Source organism: Ambystoma mexicanum, chromosome 2p (assembly GCF_040938575.1).
Source record: "Ambystoma mexicanum isolate Mex_15411 chromosome 2p, UKY_AmexF1_1, whole genome shotgun sequence".
Lineage (NCBI taxonomy): Eukaryota > Metazoa > Chordata > Amphibia > Caudata > Ambystomatidae > Ambystoma > Ambystoma mexicanum.
In genome coordinates, this window is record NC_090923.1 from 601,602,996 (window position 1) to 601,627,239 (window position 24,244).

Sequence of the window (24,244 nt, forward strand, 5' to 3'; positions counted from 1 at the left end):
AGGTCTGTACAACACAGGATGGGGTACACCACCAGTGGGCACACGGTCAGGTGTGGATCTGGGAGGACCTGGTGCATAGTGGTGGTTTTCTCCTCGGAGGAAGGGTTGAGGGTCACTGGTGTTCCCTGGGTACTCCCAAATAGTGCCTTGAGGTCCTTCCTGAACTATAAGAGTGTTGGAAGGGTCCTAATTAGGACTAGGATAGTGTACCAGTAGGCTGGGGCATAGCAAGGAAATGCTTATGACTATTAAGCCAAAACATTTGTATTGGAGTACAGCTTGGAAGGGGTGGCATGTGAGGAGGCACACACAGCTACTGGGTGTTGCTTGGAAGTTTACCCACCCATTGCCTGTCTAAGACTGTCTCTCCTGTCCCCACCCAAAAAACAAGCTGCTGGGCGTTCTTTGACCTAGCTCTATTAATCAGTAATATTAAACTTTGCCTTGCAAGTGTTATTTATACACAGTCTGCTGGGGGTTAGTGGCTTCCGTGCAGCTCTAAAAGTACTACTGGTGTAATAAAAACATCTTAACCAACTGTGCCTTTGGCCACTTCATTTATCTTTGTTCCTTGCGCTGAAGTTCTGTTAAAAACAAGCTTTGACAAAGCCAACAGTTTTGGTGTATGCATAGGTATTAGGCATTTTCTAGGCACTGTTATCATACGCCCAGGTAATTACACCATTTTCCAGCGGTTGCCATCTTCTGGCCAGGTAGTACAATTATGGCAATGCCTGGAAACTGCCTACTGCATGCCACCCAGAAGACAAAAAACTGTTGGCCTTGCCAGTATTTGTTTACTTTGTGTAACTTTTCTGGCCCTGGCGTTGCAATGGTCTGACTAGTGGTGCTTGCATACAGTTTAAGATAAAATTACCTAATGGTACATATTTCAAGCATTTCAGTAGCGTGGTGTCCAAAAAAGTATGTTTTAATCACATGTGTTGTACCAAGACACTGTTAGGCCTCTTTAAAAACCTTCCGGAATTGAGGAATGGACAGAAACATGTCAGACACGGGTTTCGTCTGTGCTGCATAAACACAACACAATAATGGAAACAGAGGATATGTTGTTGTATTAGGCTTATAAGCAACACAAACATTAATGAATGGTGTAGTTTGGGTTTTCAGAATGGAAGTAGAGAGGTACAAAGCAGGATCATATGGAATGTACAGTTTGTGTAGGATTTTGTGTATTTCACGTGCAAATGTTCTACTTTCAGTTCAAGCAAGATAGCTCAGCGTGTTAAAGGCTGGCCTCTAGCCAGAAATCTGCATTGAACCTGGAGCACATAGGTTGTTATCCTGGTAGGGCTGATTCATCACTTTTTCCTTCCCAGTGTTTTAACGGTGCCGGTGATCTCAATTGCAGGGACCCGAGAGTAGTGGCGTAACACAAATTTCGGCAACAAATCACGGGTCGCGCCACACTCTGGGCCAGGATAGATTACCACACTTGCGCAATATGCACAAACGTGCTGCTGCAGGGGTACACCGCACATTGCACTAGGAGAAAGATATAAATATGTGTTTTAATGCATTATACAGCACACTGTCTGCGAAAAATTGGCTAAAAGGCCAGAGCATTTGCAATTGTTTTGTAAGGTAATCCAACCTAAAAATCCAATACATGCAAGTCATCAACAGTGCACAGGATCATTAATGCTTTAATTAATATAATGCTTTGCTATTATAAATGCCATGCCACAATGAAAACATGTCCAACTGGCTGCACAATGTAGACCAGCTTAGACACATGATAACATATTACAGTTAAGCATGCAAGGCCACATTTAGACATACCTAGACTGGTTGCACCAAAATGCCAGTCGAAGCAATAAGACTTATCATGGTTATTTTATCACAGATGCCCAGAAAAATATACAATTCTGTAGTAAGAAATGGATAGAGTGGCAGCACGCAAATGCCAGTCTAGCCAGGTAATTACACTTAGCAGGACTGCTTAATCAGAGATGCCCAGTAAAAAAAAAAGTCAAGCCAAACTAAGAAATGTCTAGACTTCCCGCACCAAAATGCCTCTCTAGCCAATAATACCACATAGCAAGCCTGCTTAGCCTGGACATGGATGACCATTATGAATTATCGCACAATCACCAGCCCACCCCACAAATCCCCTCTCCCTCCCACCCCTAACCCCCAAAATAAGCTTCTCAGCCCAGAATTACCTCCACATCCCTTTTCCTTGTCCCAGTGCTTACGAATACGGCTCCTTGCCTCATAGGTAAGTACTGGGACGAGGAAGAGCGGGACTAGGAATAATGAAGATAAGAGGTAACTAAGCCAGGCATTACCTTCATGTCCCTCTACCTCATTCCAGTACTTGTGTATGAGTCAAAGTGCCTCATACAGAAGTACTGGGACGAGGAAGTATAGGGCTATGGGTGTAATGAAGATTACCAATAAGCAACCAAGGGATTAAACACAAGTAGTGGCACAACAACATTGAGCTGACTCAGCTTCAGCCCTCCCCCAATCCCCTTTGACATTTTGGGTTATGTTAACCTGGCTGACCTACAGCCATCCATACATTTAGTGTCTACCCTTTCACCATACAGGCACACCCGGTCAGCCACCCATACATTTAAGTGTGCACCCTTTCCCCATACAGGCACACACACACAGGCAGCCACCCATACATTTAAGTGTTCACCCTTTCACCATACACTCACACAGGCAGCCACCTACACATTTAAGTGTGCACACTTTCATCATTCAGTCACACCCGCCCAGCCACCCATTCATTTAATTGTGCACCCTTTCACCATACACTCACACAGGAAGCCACCTATACATTTAAGTCTGCCCCCTTTCACCATACACTCACATATGCACATGTCATGGGGTTGAGGTTAGCCCTGTAACTTCAAAAAGAAATGCTTTCTTTTTGAAGTCACTCCAACTTCATAAAGAAATTATTTTTGTTAAGAACCAAACCAAAATGGAAACAATTTCTTTATGAAGGCAGAGTGACTTCAAAAAGAAACTATTTATTTTTGAAGTCATAGAGCTCTCCCACCCCATGACATGGAGGCCTCAAGATTAAAGGCTTCCATGTCATGGGATGGGAGGAGCCCTCGGCTTCAAAAAGAAAGTTTCTTTTTGTAGTCACTCTGCCTTCATAAAGACATTATTTCTGTTACGCTGTGACAGGAATAATTTCTTTATGAAGGCAAAGTGAAGTGACTACAAAACTATTTTTTTGGTTCAAGGGAGCCCCCTCCCAGGGCATGTGGTGGCAGGGCCCCCGACACAGTGCAGAGTGCAGAGGCTCCCATTACGCCACTGCCCGAGAGTCAGGCTGGGTTATTGCACGCATTGAGCGGATCGCAATAAACATGCACCCGACTCAGCTGTGGCTTTGCCTGCAACTACCTTCCCCATGTTGGTGAATGTTGCAGCGTTTATTAGGCGTCACCACGTTGACGTTGTGATGTCTACATATCATTCCTTTTCTTCCCCACAAAACAAACAACATACATTCTACTTATAACGCATTACTCAAGTCCATGCTCGCGCACATAGTCACTTAGCTTGTCAGGCGGCTTCATCGCCGTTCTCAGGTTGTAGCAGCTGTGTTGCCACCTGGTTGTGCTCAGAGGAGGGCTGGCTGGTTGTGGTGTGTCGTGTATATAGTTTCGTACCTCCACTGGTTCAGCTATAAATGTTGCTGGGTTTACAATTCTGCATCTCACTACTTTTTATCACTGGATTCAGAATGATCACTTCATATCCAGATAATCTATGGGTAGTCAATGTGCTTTTGGGCTTTTTGAGGATCACAAAGAGGGCATGTTCCACGTAAAGTGTGGTGCTGCACCCCATTGTGATACTCACCAAATTTTCTATTGCGAATGAAGCAGCAGCCAAAGCTTGCTCGCAAGGGTAATGTCCTCTCATCACTGGGTCTAAACGTCTACTATCGTTGGCCATTGGTTTGCATCCTAAGCTTGTCTTCTGTGGGAACACCGCGGTCATCACTACTCCATTGGAGTGTGAGAATAAATAGAATTGCGGATCCCTAACACTGGAACTGTGCATATTGCTTTCTTCAGCTCCTCAAATGCTTCAGTCATTTTGTGTGTCCATGATAGGTTACCGTCCCCTCTCTGTGCCTCATGAAGTCCCCTTAATATTGGGCTTGTGTCTGTGCTATAGTTGAATACCCAGGCTCTGCAATAATTACAGAAGCCCAAGAATTGTTGCATCCCACTCTTCAACGTCTGTGGCAGATGCGTTCTAAAGATTGCCTCTGCTCTCTCTTGAGTTTCCTTTCGGCCTTCCTGTGATATCAACTGTCCAATGTACAACACCTACTCCTGGCAAAATTGTAGTTTCGCCTTGTCTACCTTGTAACCCTTTTCTGCTAGTACAGTCAACAAGTGCACTGAATCATTTCGACACTGCTCTTCAGACCTGCTGCAAATCAAGTTGTCATCTATATACTGAATGATGGTACTCTCCAACTGTATGTTTCCTAGGTCCATTTGGAGGATCCTATTGAAAACAGGTATTTACAGTACCTCTGTGGTAATCTCTTGTGTTTCCACTTCCGGTTTCTATATAGGAAGGAAGTCAAGTCCTGTGACTCTTTGTGAAGTGGTATAGAAAAGAAAGCGTTCTTCAAATCTATTACTGTGAAATGGGTAGCTTTCAGCGGAACGCTACATAGAATTGTTGCTGGATTGGAAACTAACGAAAATTCTGCAGCAACAATTTTATTCAAAGAACATAAATCTTGGATAAATGCCATGATCCGCCTGTCACCTTCTTCACTGAGTGCACAGCTGTATTACACTGTGACTTCGAAGGGACTAGAATGCCTTGCTTTACTAAAGCGGCAATCGTCTCATAAATGCCTTTGTCTGCCTCCCTGGATAGGGATATTATCTTGCCCTTGGTAAGAGCCATTGGCTTGAGTTTTATTTTGACAGCTCCTATCCCCTTTAACAGGCCCACGTCATATGGACTTCTAGTCCATAGAACACTGGGTACTCACACCAAGTCTTTCTCGAGAAATGGTGGTAGTGCCTTTTTCAGCAACACCATTCTCTGTGGTACTTCCCTGCACTGTATCCTCACCCAATGAGTAATGCGCATGAAAAACACTGCCTCGTTATCTGAACTATCATCTCAAAACAGTTCCTTGTCTGTCAAGGCAGTCAGCCTGTGCCCTTCTCCTACTGCAATGACTGTCCTCCATGCTCATCCTGTGCCGTCAGTCCCATGCAATGCTACTCTTTCATCCCTTACTATAACCGCCTCTAGTACTATTGGGATCACCTGCCCATGCCCCTCATCTAGGGGAACCTCAGGTCTGAACAAAAACTTTTTGGGTATACATAGCAATTTGCCCTGCATCTTTGGAAGCCATGCTATCAGCTCTTCCACCCCATACTGAAATAGCTTGAGGTTTGCTGGCACCTCCCTCTGTAAAGTGTGCACGCAGCATGCCTGAATGAGTTCCCTCATGTTCATGTAGTGAATTCCTGGGGTTGAACATACTATCCCCTAATCAGTGATGAGATGGTCATGTGAAGTTGGCTCATCATGTCCCTACCCATTATGTATACTGGTGTCTGTCGTGAATATAACAACGGCATTTTCAGGTCATATTCTCCTATGGAAATCGGAGGTTTGTCAGTGAAACAAACAAAATCTGTAGCCCCAGAGAATCCCTGCACATTCATGGCAATGCCTGACATCGGGATTCTCCCCTCCTGTATACAAGATTGAGTCACCCCCGTATCAACAAGAAAGGAGAAAGTCTTGTCACCTATTGTCACCCCAGTAGGTGGTTCCTCGTTCAGATTGGGTGTAACAGATAGGATTGAACACATCAGGTTTGTCTGTGGGCTGTCATATTGTGAATACAATGTTATCCCTGTCCCAGTAAAAGGATTGCCCCCCACTAAAGTCACTCCTCTCAACTTCCACACTGGAGTCTGCATTGTGGAGTCTCTGTGTGTTGTGGCTACAATGTTCTGCTGCATCAGTGCTTGCTGTGCTGGTTGAGGTGGCTGTGCATCATGCTCCTGTGCTTGTGGTGTATGAGTCATGGGCTGATATATCTACATTTGCATGTTCTGTGTTTGCGCTGGTTGTGACACGTATCTCTGTGCGTGTGTGTGAACTGGAGCTTAATAGTCTGTTTGTTTGCTCTGATATGTTGGCTGATGTGCCATTCCCCCATTCTGTGAAATCCTGCCCCTGTCCTACACATGCACGATATGTGACCTATCCTTTCACATAGCCAACATTGTATTGGACCACCACCATTGGTCTCAACTGTCCCCCATTAAATCCATCTTCACCCTGTTGCATCGGGTCTCCAAACCCTCTTCCCTGGGGCATCCACCCTGCCCCTTTGGCCAGTGGTTTGCGTTGCCCCTTCCTACGAAGCCTTGTCCTACTGTCTATTGTCGATTTTGTATATTCTGCACAACAACTCCCTCTCCACTCATCAACATTGCCCCTTCCCTTGTGTATTTCGATAGCTTCTTCTGCACTAACTTCGCCTCTTCCTGCTTTCTCTCCTCATGCTTCTTTCTAGAATTCTCCTGCATGAACCGACAATAGTGCACTATAGTTAGCTGGATCTGTATCCATGGCTTAGCCTCCATCCCCACTAATTTCTTCAGTTGTTTTGGTACTTGTTCCGACAACCCTTGACATAATATGTGGTAAAATAACCCCACTGTTTTGTCCCACGGTTCTCTAGTCTCAAGACGCCAATACTCTCGAATCTCCTGAATGTATTGGAGTGGGTCTTCATCCGCACGCATTTTGCCTGTAGTAATTGTGCTTATGTCAGATGGGTTGGGGTACTGTACCCTTTGAGCTTGCCGTACGGCTGCTCAGCAGTTATTGAACCATGCGCCATGTTCTGTGTTGTCCCTCTGGGATATCCTGCACTTTTCCAAAAGTCATCTGCTACCTCCCCAAGAATGGCTGAGTAAGGAATACACTGTATCAAACAGTAACACAGACACAAGTGATCACAGTTCAAGGGTGTTTATTGAATTTCAATTGGGTTTGAAAAATGCCTATCTAATCCTAAATCTAAAGATGGGAGCAAGCTACGACCATCAAATAATTATAATGCAGTCCTAGTGGTGTCTTGTCAAAGTAAAAGGGCCCATACTAATAAACCTATTGCCAATCCTTACCTCTAAATACCAATAGTGTGGGAAACAATGTTATGCAAAAAAGAAGTGTTCAAGAAATGATATGTCAGGATCTCTGAACCATTGACTCCCCTTCCCCACGCTTTCAGCATGGGATAAGGTGGCACACTCGAGGTTAGCATACTCTCTGTCTTCTCTAGCACTAAGATGCAGTTCAGAACTTCAGTATCAGGGCCATCTGTGCCAAAGTCTCTTTGCCATTCAAAGTCTATTATTTCAGAGGGCCTGATGTGACAAACATACATTAAAGTTCCTTTCTTCTTAGGAATTCACATGTACACAATTTCTCAGGTGATTCACTATTCACCTCGGGTCCTACTGCGCCGGACTCAGACCCACTTTAATACAATGTTCTCAGGATTTTCACGTATCCAATTTCTTGGGAGGTTCACTGTTCACCTTGGGTCCCCCTCTGCCAGGCTCAGACCCACTTTAACACCAAATTTTCAATCAGTCCCTCTCTGCCATGCTCGGACCAATGCATCTACTATAATACAAACTTTCTTTACTGAAACAACAGCAAAGATTTTCGACTGTGCGTGGGATTTTGCTTGACCAGTCACAGGAACACTTCGACTCACAATTCTCTACAACTCGTTAACTTTCACTTCTGCCACTTCTCAGCTGGATACCTTACAGAGACCTTCGATAGAGCACACACGCGGTGCCGGACCACTCTGTCAGAAGGTATAGTATCTTGGTTTCAAAGTTCAAATCACTCATCAGCAGTTCAACATTACTTGCGTCTTTTATTACAGACGTTTTAACAATGTTCGTTCCAGCGCTCACCATACAATGTTGCTGCTTGCAACCCTGGCTTCAACAGAGACTGATCTTGTATCGGTCTCCCCAACTCACTGGCTGTGTTTATTTCCCTGATGCTGCTTTGTTCTTGGAGCTAAGGACAGTACCACAGTGGCTGGTTCTTTTCCCCACCTAGATTATTGACGTGGGAGAGCCTTGGGTATTTCCGACACACAATGCCGGACTCTTCAGCTTGGTTTCCTGGTCTTATGCTTTCTAATCTTAAGGTTTCTTGAAAGTAACAGTGCCTCATCAGAAAGGTCAAGGGACAATCCCCACTTGCGTTCCCCTCCTGTTTTGCTGTCTTTCTGCTCTGGTTCAGCTACAGTCTTGAAACTGCTGTTTCCTTGTGTGCTTTGCCTAATCAGAGTGTGCTCTTGGGCTCTGCCTTTAATCCGTGTAGGGAAGCTTAATGGGAGTCAGGGGTGTGTGATGGTCAGTAATTGCCTGATCTCACCTGACCATTGTACTGGGACATGTCAGGTATACTGCTTGGGTGTTAGTCTGTTTTCTCCCATAGCGGGCTGTCATGAGAAAGTGTTGGTGTTGTAAAAGGGGGGGTAGAGTTCCTAAATATCCTATCAGGTAGGATGAGGTAAAGGTGTTACAGGGAAGGGGATACAGCGTCTCACCATCCGGTGTCCCACTCCTCGAAGACCCATCACCCAGGTAATCCTCCAGCACTGGTCAACCCCCAGGAACAGGATCCAAAATCAATGCCCGTGTCCTGGCCACCAGGATGACAGATCTCCGGGGACTAGTGGGTGAGACACCTTGTGGTTTCTGCCGGAGTAGACTCTTCATGTCGCCCACGGCCAGTGTCGTTCCTGCCGTCAGTCTTTCTATCTAATGAATCCATTTCCCAGCCCCGGCAGTCAACAAGGGTAACTTACACCTCAAATTATCCTTAGCCATCTGTTGCCACAGTATATACTGTGGTCATCCACCACCCTTCTCTAATAACAGAAATGGTGTCAGTCTCATTCCTCCATCATGTCTCTCCATGTCTTTAGTGACTGTGAACGCCCTTGTCATCTCTGCTGTCTCCGTCCGGGCCGGGCTCTGAGCCTCTGCGCATGTGGAGTAATTTCGTCTGCACTATGTGACCTGTCCTTAGGATGCTCCAGTCATACCTCGGGTTCTCCCTCGTCTCTTCCTGTGTCTTACCCTTCTCCCCACAATGTGTCTCTGTCAGGCCTTAATTCCCTGGAGTGGCATTGAGGCCTCTCCCTCTCATCATCGTCACTTTCCTGTCGATCTTCATCTGACCCCATTTTCCCAATACTAATGCCACTGGCTCCTTCTCTTTCGCCCTCAAAGCTGAGCATCCTTAACATTGGTTTCTCCTGTTGTTTCCCCTACGCTTTATCTGAAAAATCGCATTCGCTTCTCAACGAGGACCCTGTTGTACTCCTACTCACCTTTGGGGCCACTGAAGTGTCTCTTCTGCTACTACAAAGTTTCCCTATTTTTCTTCATATGCCCTCTCCCTCATCGTCATTTAGACGTGTCAAGTCTGTCTCCGTGTCTGCTGTTTCCTTAGAATGTCTCTCTTTACTTTTGTCTCTTTCCCGCTCAGATCTCCTATCCTCCTCTTCTAATGCGTTGGTGCTCTTTAACAAGGTGCTTGACTTCCAGCCTTCTCTTTTCTCTCTTGACTTGCAACTGTCTCTCCTATTCTTCAGCCTTCCTTATCGCTGTCTCCTCAAGTTCTCTCTGCCTTTTCTTTTCTCTCGCTTCTATTTCGCTTTCTTCCACTCACTCTCATTCTCTTCTCAATCTGTTGTATAGCCCCTTGTCTTCCCTTTCTCTTCTCTGTACTTCCTCCACTATCGCTGCCCATTCTTTAGCTTCTTCTTCTGCATCTTTATGATTTGGAGCTTCCTCTACCGTATGTCCTAGTTTGCTTGTAGTCCTCCGACCCAGTTTAAGAACTGTCGGTCTACCCATTCATTTGTCGGGACTGTCGTCTCATTGTCCCCACTATGTCCTGTCCATCCCTCATCAATCTTTCTCAGTTTTGCTTGCAGTCGTGGCGCTCCTTATGCTCACCACCGATAACCTCTGCTTTTTTATTCAACAGCTTTGTGCCGCTAAGTGTGTTTTCGCTGCTATATGCTGGTCATGGAAAAATAGTATTGGTATATCCTGCCGCTGCTTTCAATCTCTTTAAGGGGTAAACTCCTTGACTTTCTACTGTCAGAACAGTGTCTGCAGTTTGAGGAGGAGGAAGAGGGGGAGCCGAAGGCGATTCGACCCTGCATCGTGTTGGCTCAACATCCATTACTTTTGGGTCTGGTCCCCTTCCTCATCCTGAAATATTTTCCATAGCTCTAAAATAGCCAATCGATTATTTAACTTCTTTCCCTTATAGGTGGCATGTAAATACATGGTCATATGTTGCTGCATACATTTAGAAATGATACCATCGCTGGGCCATGGCTTTGCCATTTTTCCCTCTTTATCGTGATTCCATTCTGCGCTCCACTTGCGTATTTTGTCTTGATGTCACGGGAGGGACTTTCACAAATGTTGAATGGGTGTATCCCTCATGGTGATATGTTACTTTGTAATCGTCAATATATACTTGACCTCAAATCGCAATTTCGACACTTCAATTACCTTTTGTCAATTCACAGTTTACATAATTAACATCACTTTTTGACCAATTCACAAAAACCATAGCAATCCAAAGAATCGTTCGAACAGCCTCTCTGGCTCACAACCATCAACAAGAGAGTGCACCACGCACCGCCCACACTGCCTTTTCTGCCCTTCAGGCCTAAACCGTGACTTCATTCATGTGCTCCTCGATCTCCGCTCAAATGACATAACACTTTTCGTCACTTCAAGCAACAGTTCAATAAAAATTGAATCCACCACCTTCTAAGCACCTCGAGTCCTATTCAACAACCTCATCTGTGACCAACAACCTTGCATTGTCACCAACAACCCCACATTGTATTGTGTGGTCACAGATTGTCCAAAGAAAAGAACCCTAATACTTGGAAATATGTCTCAGCTTTTGTCAACAAAGTCACAATTAGAAACATAACATAACGCACATGTTCCTGCCTCACAAAGACACAGGGTATCCCAAAAAATCATGTGGTCCTTCTTCTATACTGCCGCATATAGGAATACATCTCAATGAGATAAATTAAGAAACCACCTTCCGAGACCTAAGTTATTGTCTAGAAACAGGTAACCATACATAATCATCCATGAACCAAGCTAAACTGCCTAACTCACAGGTATACTTTTTTCATGTTTTTTTAACATTTTTCATCCATAAACCAAGCTAACACCCTGATAACAGGTAACCATTTTATAGTATTCTTTATATTTTTGATCCGTAAGCTAAGCTGACCGTCTAAGCACCGCCTAAACTGACCAACTAAAGAACTGATAACCTTCACAAAAAACACAGAAACAAAACACCAAGTGGGACTTTTTCTTCCCCTATATTTGCTGTATAGTTGAGTCTATACTTACACTCTGTGATCTGCTAAACCCCTTGAACACTGACTCTCCCAGAATCTGCCACTCTGCCGCCCGGTCTGCTAGGCGTCCTACGGGGCAGGCAAGAATTTCTCCAAAGTGGCTCCTGACGACCTTTTCAATTATTCCCACGCGTGGTCTTGGAGGTCGGTCCTCGCGGGTTGCTGCGCAGCCCATCAGGTATGCGCGGGACGAGACAGGCTTAGTGCTGAAAGGTCTTAGCGACCATCCCTCTGCTACCACCTGCAAAGGAGAAGCAGGGACACTCTTAGCAGCAAGAGGATACTTCAGCTCCAACAAAATTCCCCCCACAATAACCGAAGACTCGACCATAGGGCAAAGTTTACTGTCTTTATTATCAATCAAATGACAGAGATCACGCTAGAACAGCATCTCGTTCCAAAAGCTATCATCCTCCAAATGTGGGTTACACCGTTTTAAAGCCTAGTGACATCATAAAACAAGTTATGTCCCAAAAAACCTGGTCAGTTTAGGAAAACTATATATGTAATACATAGGGGTTAGTCTGGTTATTCGATCACCATATCTGGTGGCTCCTCCTAAGACTACCTCTAAATGTTACAATTACACAGTTACAGGTTAACAGGGAAATTATTGGCCACTGCAACATAGTTTGCTTAACGTGAAAGGTAGCTAGATTGGACAGAAAGGGTCTTCTCAGCCTTGGGGCCTTGGACAGCTACCAGGCTGAGGGAACCAGTTCAAGAAAATGGGAACGATTACAAAGGGGTTGTGTATTGCCAATCAGTTGCCATCTCTGATCGCCTAAATCCTGAGAGCGTACATCCAGCTTTGAACCTGTAGAGTAATTGTATATTTCCACCTCTGCTTTGATGGGAACAGCTTTCCTCCACCTGCCTTCGAATGAATATGCACTAGTCTTCCAGGTTACGTGTGTGTGTGGACCATGAAATGAAGATCTCCTGCTTGTAATTATGAGGATTCTGAGCTATATTCCTTGCAGGTATCTTATCGCCTTGGTAAACTGGAAATATTCTGTCTCTGCTTGTCCTTGGCTAGGATATGCGCTGTGTCTGCACTGGAAGCTCTGTCTGTCTGCCTTTAGCCGAATCAGGCTGTCAGCCTCTCCATGTATTCTAAGTCCATCTTGCTTTCCCCATTCACTTCAATGCACGACAGCTTCCATCTCTGTTCGTATGGCCTTCTTTGTTAGTCACAATTAACCATGTGCAAGCTGATTGTATGTATTCTTGGCATCTTGGCTTTTTCTCCTTAGCTAAAGATTTACTGGTGTAAGTGTGTCGGTCCTCCAACTACTATCAGTCATAAGCATTTGTTTTGTATCTAGCAGCAATAAACTAGAATGTCTTCGTAGCATATTGTCAGTCGGGTATGGTTTGAATGGCTGCCTGAGCGAAAACGTTTCTCACATCTTCGATACATCACTGATGGTGATGAAGGGCCCAAGAGTGATGTACATCACTCATCCTGCCTCTACTCTCCGCTCTCTGCAACTTATCCAGAACAGGACAGCAAGACTTGTCCTTGGCCTCAAGCCCAGGGATGGTATCTCTCCAGGACTGAAATCTCTGCACTGGCTCCCAGTGGCTGCGAGGATTAAGTTCAAAACCCTCTGCATTGTCCACAAGGCCTTCTGGCGCCTGGGGCCAAAATATCTTCAACTCTCTCTTCCTAAATATCTTCCTTCTCGACCACTTCGCTCATCCGGCTCCAACTCCCTCAGGGTATGTCGCTTCTCTCCAAGCAACGAGTTGGTGGTAGATCTCTCTCTTTAGCAGGTGCCTCCCTCTGGAACAGCCTTCCTGCCTCCCTGAAACTTGAGGAGAACCATCTCTGGTTCCGGAAGTACCTCAAAACCTTCCTCTTTGCTTCTGCTTTCACTCCCCCTCTCCCCTGTTGAAATTCCTGACAGAAACTGCACTGGTTACCTGGCCTCCCTTCTGATCTCGGGCCCAGGCCTGCCTGTTGCCCACCTGCACTGCCTCCCTGGCAACCCCTGCACCTGGGGACTGTTTTTCTGTATCCTTAAAGTCCCCTTACCAGCACTTATGTTCTGCCCTTACCATACTCTTGCCATTTGCTGGCCGTTTTTATTTATCTTATTTATTATACTATCCCTTGTACTGCACTTTCCCCTCTCCCTTCCCCCTCGCACTTTTCCCTTTCCCCCTTCCCATGCACTTGCGCGATCTGAATGACACCTGGACTAGTAGGATCGCTGTCTGTCTTCCCTTGTTCCCCCTCCCTTGCCTTGTCGCGCCTTGAAACACTTGTGTATAGGCGCGTTATAAATACCATATCATATCATATCATTTCTCTGCCTTCGGGCTGCAAGTCGGGTGGGGGCTACAGGGGACACGTTCAGATCTTCCACTTCAACCAGGTTCCACTTACCCATTGTTCTGGTGAGGGGTCATTATGATACTTCAGATCCGGCTGTAGTCAGAATGACACTGAGAGAACTCCCGAATAGAGATCACGGAGAGTTTGGAAACCCAGGATCCCTTCGAAAGCCCTCCCAATGCCATGATTTGGCATCCCCTGATTAACGTGGCATCAAGAGAGTTTAGGAAACACTGGCAGGGGAGATGACGATGGAATGCCCAAGATGACGGTAGGCAAACTTCTCTGCAATTGCAGTGAAGATATGATCCAGCAGAAAGCAGTTGGGCAAACAGGCAGCAATCACAGAGGAAGGCAAGGCACAGATCAACAGGCAGAAAAGAGAAAAGGAATGAGAGACAGAGGTCAGAGAAACTGGCACACAAAAGGGAGAAGGGAACAGGCAAGATGAAGGGAAGGCAGAGCTCTGAGGGACTGGACTGAACGGAGACCAATGAGCTTCGAACTGAAGGGAGCATTGAGATGCACCGAGCAGCTGTCAACATGTGTCTAAATAGCAGCTGGGGTACCGTGCATGGTACGTGTTGCTATGGCAAACAACAAAACCAGTCCTATGGCATGTCCTGGTGTCTGGGGACGGGACCTCCACCCTGTTGTGATCAGACAAACAGGGCATCCCACACATGCCCTGCCATGTCGTACTTGATGTTGAGTTGTCTGGAGTGGAGTGCCAGCGTGGGTAGACAAGCCATGAAAAGGTGAGTGAACGGGATACTGTGTGGCAGGCATGACAAATTGATAAAACATAATCAATGACTTCCCAGCCTCCCATCCCCATGTTTCCCCACACCCATACAGCCGGACCTGCTCACCTCAGGCCAATGCAATGAAAAACACCCCCACAGTGACAGCCTCCCTGCCACCAATGACACATTACCTGTGTCCCCCTGAGTTCCTTCAACTTACCTGTCCAAGGTACCCACCTGTCTCGTATACCCACACCATTTCACCTGCAACAATATTTTCATTTTGCAAAGACATGCATTGCTTGAAAGTACAAAAACAGGACAGCCTTGATTTATCCCGCATGAAACAAGGTAACTTGACCGCCATGGTCCACCCAGTGTCAACGACCGGAAGGCCAGATCAAAGAGAGTGAGCAACAATGAATCCATCAAATTCTACCCCAAACTGAAATAGCTGGTAGATAAACATCAGATACAAAGTGGAATGCACAACAAAATGCAATAGGAGAAATACATTGTAAAAATGTTAAGGTTGGAAAGAGCAAACACAGATAATATGCATGGGAGGGTTTATAAACCTAACGGTTGCCATTCTTCCTGCTCATTTAGGCCAGAGCAGTAACTGTCTAGTTTGTACAACCTTCCTTGCTAATAGTTGTTCTGTTTCTCTGGTGTCCCTTCCTTCAGTTTTGTCACTGACCCACCATTTGAAGTCATTTTCACTGGGGCCCAATGTAAGAACATTTTCTACTGAGGGTGCAGAAATGGTTTTTGTTCTGATTTTTTACCAGTGTTCTGTGATCCTCACTCTTATCTGTCTTGTGGTCTTCCCTATGTGTATCTTCATGCAGGGGCACAGAATGACATAAATTACATTCCTGATTTTGCACATGCTGTGGAACTCAAAATACCACTCTATGAGATTGACTTCAAAGTTAAGTTTCATCATGGTAAATGTGCACACAACACATCTTCCACATGGATAGTGTCCCTTGACAGGCGGCAGTCCCATAAAAGTTCTCAAAGTTGCCTTAGGTTTGACCTTGTAGCTGTCGGCCAAAACCAAATGTTGTTTGAGATTTTTTCCTCTTTTAAAAGCAAAGAGGGGGGGTTCCATCTCAGGGTCGTTGAGTTGGAAAATATGGCAATTCTTTAAAATCAATTTTTTTAGTGCATTACCCGGTGGACTGCATGTGGTGAGACATATCGTCCTGGATATCTCTTTCATATTAATGGACTTCTCCAGTAGATTGGCTCTATCCAAATTTAGGGCTCTTTTTGTGCACTTTTTGGGACCACGTCAGGGAGAGCCCCTATGAAGGAACCTATAGAATGCAATATCTGCTTCTCTTTTGAAATCCTGCACAAGGGTGCAGTTTCTCCTGATGCGAAGACATTGTCCAAAGGATATGTTGTCCCTGAGGGCCTTAGGGTGATAGTTTAGCATTACGATGCGTGGGTTTTCTGTAAAGACTACTGCCAAAGGATCCATCTATAACTTTTATCACAGATATAAAAAGGGGATACATTCATCATTTTTAGCAACCGTAAATCTTAAATTAGAATTTAAACTATTGATCCAATTGGTTCCATGTGTCCTTAACAGATTATGACATCCTTTTCCATTTAGGAGGTAAGACGTTGAGCTCCACTACCTATGTGATATGATATGATAAGTTATTTATAACGCGCTTAATACCCAGAGGTTTCTAAGCGTGGACCTGGGGATTGAACCTGTGTTGCTTCGTGTCATCTTGCTTCCAAGGCGAGCATGCATGTTGTCTCTGAGCTATCTTCCCGGCCTGTCCTCCATGGCCTTTATCCCTCCCATTTTACTTGCTCAAGCTATTAGACTGACAGTTGGGGTGCTACTTTAGCCAACTGTGTCTATATATTTCTCCATTTTAGTTATTTCCACTTATTATGATGGAATCCTTCATATACATGTGAATCGTTTAATCTGGAGACACAGACTATGGTCTCCATTCAAAATATTTTGGGTACGCATATAGGCACAGATGGACCTAAAAAGCGGATGAATAACCCAGGTGGATTCCTTCTGCATTTTTTGGTTTCTAGGTTTGTTTGACAATCTGAAGTTGAGGCCTTTTTCAACCCGCACACTTCAAATTAATCACAAGTAAGTGCGCTACTGGTGGTTCTTTAAATTAATTAACATACTAGCTTTGATGTAATTCCCTTGTGAATACAATACATAGGGCCTCATTACGAGTATGCCGTTCCAGTAACAACGGTACCGGTAAGCTTTCCGGTACCGTTGTTCCCAGACCAGCATACTCCGAGTCCTGCGGGTGGGTGCCCTCCCGCCCGGCTGGACTGACCGGGCGGGCGGACCAGCATCTGCGAGCAGAGCATGTCGGATGCACTGGCACCATTCACGAATGCCAGTGCATCCTGCTTCCCCATTCCCATTGAGCCCTACTGGGCTCAATGGGAATGGGGAAGAATATTTTCTGGAGCTCGGGAATGGGCGATTAATGGTCCGGCAAGGCCTTAATGAACCGGTAATTGCCCATTCCTGGGTGCTGGAAAAATAATGATACCGGCGGCAGCCGTGCCTGTACTACAGTGTGTACTACAGGCACGGCTACCGCCAGTATCATAATGAGGCCCATAATCTTCCAGCAGTGGTTCTCTATTTCATTTTCACAGATAGAGGCAGTATGTCCTGAAGAAAACATTCCCACAAAACCACTGGGAGAGTGTTGAAACTAGGATGAAAAGGAAGGTATGATGCTCACTTTTAGAGCTTAAAACATCAACCTTTGAAGACAATCACTATATATTTAGAATGTCTCTCCTAGTAGACTCACGATTCCTGTATTTTCGGACAGAATTTAGCGTAATTACAAAAATGCTTGATGACTGCTATGCATTCCAAACGTTTGGTTTGTTGGATTTTATCTATCATCTGTTTTAGATTGTGAATCAATTTGGAACTTTCTTTTATCCTCATTGATCAGGGGGTGATGGTCATTTATGTATTTTAAAACATTCCTCTCCTCATTTGCCCCCTGATCTAGGGGTTGCACTCTTTGCACGTTCTTGCACACTGCACGTTACATATTTATTGTGTATTTGGGAATTGTGTATGTTGTTTACAAGTTTTGCATTCTCTTGTGCCAAAGCCAGCTGAACGCGGCTAAAATAAAAAGGAAATAATATATTTTTGGTTATACTTTACCTTAATTACAAACCTTTTGTTGTTGTGTTACTTAGTGAAGCCAGAGCCATAAAATAGCGTCTTCTCATGACTGATGTGCCACGCAACAAGCATATTCTTTCCAACCCCAGGGACAAGTACTGCACATGGAGTCTTGTAATTCTGAAGGCCAGCAGAAAGCATCAGTTAGCTTGCCAAATCCACAAATTATTTCAAGATAAAAACATGACACACATTACGAGATACAAACTATGTACTTCATTTCCATGTCATGTCAATTCCTGCATGTAGATTGATCATTCATTTCACTTGATTGCTACATATGGCGCATGCCTGAGAAGGTAAACTGTGATATTCTTGACTAAGTGGTCTAGTGGTTGCATTGGGACCTGGTGTACATGCATCCCCTCACCATCAATATACTCTCCATCCTCCCAACATGCCAACCACTGCCAGATTTCTCTGAATGTGGCTCTGCACCTGGATTAGGAGAGCAGGGTCCATTGTGCCATCATGCAGACCATAGTCCATGTACAATCAATGATGTGATATGTGTGCAGCAATGATAAGTGTGCTGACCAAATCAACACCCTCTCTGTCAAAGCCTCCCTTTGCTGGTCCAAAATATGACAACAGATAGGACTCTTACTGTCTGATGTGTCACATCAGTGCCGACCCAGGTCTACCAGCACCCTGTGTGTGAATTCAAGTGGGCGCGAGTCCCCTGGTGTTAGCCCAGCGCCATTCATGAATAGATGGTGTCAATTAACATTGTGTGTGATGACAGCGCCCTATACATGACAGTGTCATGCAGGGTTCAAAATTGAGATCCGATGAGCAGGAGCTAACACCAGCTCCTGGGTGTTGGGCATCACCCTATAGGCAGGAGCTACCTCAGGGGAACCAGGAGCTACCAGAGATGCTCCTTTAACTTTTTGTCTATTTTGTATGAGCCATTGTGTTTAAAGATATATTAGACATGTTCTAATTCTTCTTCATTAACATTCTCTAATACTCAAAGTTAATGTCCCATTTACATGTTTGGAAGGCACAAGTTGGCCCTAGGAGCCAAAAGTAGCTCCTGCTAGCTGTTGGTTTTAAGCTAACCAGGCTCTTCTACGCTAGAGGCAGGAGCTAAATAGGTCCTAGCTCCCCTCAATTTCGAAGCCTTATCATGTGACATGTCAGGCAATGATGGTGCATGAGTGAGTGACTGACAGTCATTAATTGTCACTTTAAATGACACTGTCATGTAAAGGGCTCTGTCGACTCACACAATGTGAAGTGATACTTCACATTGTTTGTGTTGGCTGTGCACTATATTTGCTGTGGCCCTGTGTGACCATACAACTTAATAGTCCCTTGAGCCAGCTCTGTGTGAATTGTACATACAATAGTGCACTGGGAACATTGACATGTGCATCTGCTATGAGTGTGCCATACTGTGCCCACACTTAATCACATGAATCAATCACAGAAGTACCCTCAAATTTGATACTCCGCTGTGCTAAACCCCCTTTACAACATGGTATTCACTGGCTGCAGGTTAGTACTAAGAAGAGATGCTAATGCAAAAACTGTTAGACAAAGCATACAAAGCATGGTCCTGCTCTTTTGTGCAGAATTCACCCCTGAGGCATGCTTAACAGTGAGGAGGCATTGGTTGTGTAAATGTGGACCCTGGTCGCTGCTCTTTTGGCCTTAGTCCCGCCCACCTGGTGCCTTCCTGGTTGCCGCTCTTTTGGCCTAAGCCCCGCCCACCTGGTGCTTTTTCTTTGCAGATGGAGAGCAGGTGCAAGTGGATCTAAGTCACCTGGCCTAAGCCCCGCCCACCTGATGCCTTCCTGGTTGCCGCTCTTTTGGCCTTCGCCCCGGCCACCTGGTCCCTTCCTGGTTGCCGCTCTTTTGGCCTAAGCCCCGTCCACCTGATGCCTTCCTGGTTGCTGCTCTTTTTCCCTACTTAAGCAGCCCTCCAGCCTCTTTTCCTTTGCAGATGGGGAACAGGTGCAAGTGGATCTAGGTCACCTGGCCTAAGCCCCACCCACCTGATGCCTTCCTGGTTGCCGCTCTTTTGGCTTTAGCCTTGCCCACCTGGTGCCTTCCTGGTTGCCGCTCTGTTGGCCTTAGCCCCGCCCACCTGGTGCCTTCCTGTTTGCCGCTCTTTTTCACCACTTAGCAAGCTCCGCCCACCTGGTGCCTTCCTGCTTGCCGCTCTCATTCCCTACTTATGGAGCCCTCCAGCCTCTTTTCCTTTGCAGATGGGGAGCAGGTGCAAGTGGATCTAGGTCACCTGGCCTAAGTTCCGCCCACCTTCTTAGCCCTGCTCTTCCTTTTGCTCTCAACTCTTAGATCAAGGGCATCTCTCATCCGTGCGTCCGAAGCAAAGGGCAGACGAAGAAATGGGCCATTCCTCTTTGGCTGTGTTCGGACCAGAAGGACCCAGGGCCGAACCTCTTCCCAGACAGCAGGTAAGAATGCACCAACATGTGTTTACTCCCTCTGTCCCCACAGGCCATCCCCACCTCTGGTACCACATGATGTTCTGTTGTGCCCCCCCCTTCTTGCATACAGGAGTTGCCTGTTTTGCTTGATTCTTCTACCCTTCTTCCCCTTCCCCTCTTCAATCCTCCCCCACCGTCCTACATCCTACTTCTGCAGGAGTCTGTCCTGATACATTCTGGTTCACCATCAACGCCTTTTGCCAATGCTTGGATTTGACATTTATGGACTTCATTGACTAACAGTGCGTCACCCTTTCTCAGCTCTCATGCTAGACTTCCTTTGCATCTTGTACTCATGCTGGCCCTGAATCATGCTGTTCCCATTTTCATCTTGAATCCTGGCTTGTATTTGCTGTTCTCTCGCAACATTATGTGTTACTACTGACTTCTGCAATTGTATTTGCTATCCCCTCTTGCTTCTCCACTGCTCACTCTCTGTTCTCTCCTCCTCTTCCTTTCTCCCTTTTCCTATCTCCTCCCATCCTCCCCTTACTTTCTTCTATGCACTTACTCTATCAGAATTGTCCTTGACCTAGTGACCTAGTATGATATCAACCTTGTTTGTCTCCTCCCTCTCCCTACTTGTTTTCTCCTACCCAGCACTATCTGAATTGTCATCAGGCCTAGTGCGTTAGTCGCTTGTTTTGTTCCTCCCCTCCCTTTCTGAATCCCTCTCCCTCACCTTTTGTTAATCTCCGGCTCTACCAGAAATGTTGTCAGGCTTAGCACGGTAGTCGCCGGTCTGTTTCCATTTCCTTCCCACTCTCCCCCACCCTTCCTTATCTATGTCTTAGCTCTTGCACTATCTGAAATGTCGCCAGGCCGAGTATGATAGTTAATTTCACATTCTTATTGTTCATGGCCTGTAAGAATGTCATTGTATTTTCCCTTGTTCCCTCCCTTGCCTTGAAGGACTTTGAAACACATTGGGCCTCATTACGGCCCTGGTGGTAGGGGGTTAACGGCGCTGGTAGAGCTGCTGGTGCCGTTAACCCCCTACCGCCTCATTACGAGGTCCGCTCGCGGGACCCGCTAAGGACGTCTGGTTTTACAAGACGTCCTTAGCGGGTCCCGTGAGCGGTCCAGCATGCTTACAACGGGCCTGCCATTAACGGGCTCGTTGTTAGCATGCTCCCCATTCCCATTGAGCCCTATGGGGGCTCAAATGGGAATGGGGATGTACTGGGTCCAGGTTCCCTGAATGGGAAAATACCGGGCCCTCCAAGGTCGGAATGGCCCGGTATTTCCCCATTCAGGGAACCCGGACCCGGTAGCCGGTAGGGAGGTAGCCATGCCGCTAACGGCGGCATGGCTACCTCCATACTTGTAATGAGGCCCATTGTGTATAGGCGCTATATGAATAAACGATCATATCATATCATATGACATACCAGGAGCCGGTTTTGTCATTCATACTGCTACAGGTCATTCATAGTCAGGCAATTGTACGTAAGTGGAACAATCATTCCCTACATTCATAACTCCTTTATGGGTGATTTTTGTGGGGCATCAGGTCCTGTGTATGAGCATCATCCAATAAAGATGTGTCTGTATTGGTGACCAGGCATGCTCAGACCGAGAACCAGCACAGCCTCATCTTCAATTCTCATGAGACAAGGGGCAACAGAGCACTCATGCTACATCTGAGTGGGCGATGTTACTGTCATGTCATTCCATAGCCAATTAAATCCCATGTCTGGACAAGTATGCATGTCTCAAGGACACAGACATGGCAATGTTCAGGTGAGTGTCGTCAACAGTGATGTGAGCAACAAGGCATGTGTTGTCATATATTCACTGATCGCCACATACAGGCTTTTCTGGTCAGACTGGTGATTTGAATGTAGAGCACTATGATCATATTTGCAAAGCTGACAGGTAGACTGAAAGGTGTTATTCATCCCTGTGACCTTTCTCATGGGTTGTCTACAGGCAGTTCAATAGGGGAGTAACAGACTGCCCACCTTGTAATTATAACCCCCCATCAGCTGATTTAATCTATGTTTGGTCTAGTGTAGCCCCATGCAATATACAAGTTCAGTTGTTTCTACATAACGCCTTCTACACGGGGCAGTGGTTTGTGGGCACCGTAGACCAAGGCAGGCTGGTTACACCGCAGTCTGTCATTACAGGCAGCTTGGAAATGCTTTCTGACAAGGCGTTCCGTAAGAGCAGGTGAAAGAACAAATATGCACCTCAGCAGCAACTGCTGTGTTTTGACATCATATATCGCATGTACTTGATGTACAATGCAAAGAGACTAGCCCCATTAGTGTGGCAATTATTTATTTATGTGGATGAGGTATTCTTTTGCGTCACACAGAGGTTTGGCTTGTGGGTGGTGTGTGCCTGTCAGGGGGGCACATCGTGGGGTCTGGCACTGTGCACATATCTGGATCATACCAAACCTGCATACAAGTACTGGCACAGATGTGAAGCCCAGTAGACAGTGATGTGTAGTGTCATGCAAACATGTGCCATGCATGGCAACCACCCAGCCACCTCCCAAAATGCAGGCCATGTGACAGAAGTGTTCATGGTAGCAAACATGCATTGGCCATTGATGGCTGACAACTGCAGCCAACTGTACTACTACTCATATATGGGTTGGTCAACCATAATTGTCCACACATACGATGCTCACTGCTAATTAATTGACCTGCAGCCTCTTCAACTGGAGTCAGATACTCCTCCTCTGGTGTCCCCCCACTAGTGGCATGTGCAGAGGCCAGGTTGTCACTCAGCTTCTGCTTGGACCTCGCATGAGATCGTTCATCCACTGCTGGACCTCTTAGCAGTGAGCCTCGCCACAACACAGGCGTTGATGAGTTACAGGACATGTCGCCACTGCGCCAATCAGTGTGCGGGAGTATAGGTGCTTTCTGCAAAGGGGTATATCTCATCATGGTAATCCGTCACATGGTCTACGAGGATCTAAAGCTCCTAATCAATGAAGCGCTTCTTCCTCTGCGGACCCTTATCCTGTGTGGGTCTTGGGGTGGAGCCTCTTCCTGCTCTGAAGGGTGTCCCCTCTTGGACCTAGTGGCCCTTGGTGGTGCTTGTTCACCTGTCGACCTCTGATTATGTCCACGTACAGGTGTCGGGTTACCTGTGGGCCTAGGCACACCACGTCCCCCTGGGGCTGGAGCACATGTGTCCTCACCACGTCCCTGTCTTCTCCCTTTCCCTTTTGTGGCCTACCTACTAATGGTGCAGGCAAAATTAATGGATGATAAGCACACCAATATGTTGCTTAGAGGAAAATAAGAACTTGAACAGTCTACATGATGCACTACATAGATGCGTGGTCCAGCAAGGCTCCAAGGCACCCCAAAATGTAAAAAAGCAGTACATGATACGCAGCAGCACCACAAAATCATATTCCGAAAGCTTTCGAAAGAAGAAACAAATCGGTACGTCAACACGCAGTGTCACCCCAAGAGCCATAAATTGCATGCGCGTTACTCCAAAACCTTCCAAAAGATGAAAGAAAGCGGTTTGGAATATGCATTGGCACCCCAAAATAAATTAAAAAATGCATACACAATACAACGTTGATATTGATATTGATATTGATATTTTATTTCTATCGCGGTCATACACAAGTGTTTCAGAGCGCGACAAGGCAAGGGAGGGGAACAGGGGAGAACAAAAGAGCGATCTTACTAGGCCCAGTGACATTGTGAACACGCAAGTGCATGGGAGAGAGGGGGGGGGGAGTACATGGAAGGGGGAGGCGTGGAAAGTGCGAAGCAGAGGAGAAACAGATAAATAATAATACATTAATAAATAATAAAGGCAACAAACAGTGGTAGTGCAGCCAGCAATTTGCAAGTGCTAGGTTTAAGGCAGCAGGCAGGGTAGGTCTGATAAGTGCAGGAAGAAAAAGGGGGAGCTGTATGGGTGTGCTGGAGGGTGGCAGAGTGAGCAGGAACCTGGGCCCAGAGGACAGAGGGT

General features: G+C 46.0%; 1 long non-coding RNA gene across 2 annotated transcripts in view; it reads right to left on the reverse strand.

Moving 5' to 3' along the window:
• Positions 1-910: 910 nt before the first annotated feature.
• Positions 911-24,244, reverse strand: part of LOC138566598 (uncharacterized) — a 70,519-nt gene continuing 47,185 nt past the window's right edge. Inside the window, exons 2-4 of one of the 2 annotated variants that reach the window (XR_011301974.1) lie at positions 17,821-17,948; positions 11,505-11,753; positions 911-1,506 (exon numbers count right to left, since the gene is read on the reverse strand). This is a non-coding gene — a long non-coding RNA (uncharacterized lncRNA). Of the gene's footprint in view, positions 1,507-11,504; positions 11,754-17,807; positions 17,949-24,244 lie in introns of both variants that reach the window. The other variant, XR_011301973.1, reaches the window with a different exon arrangement.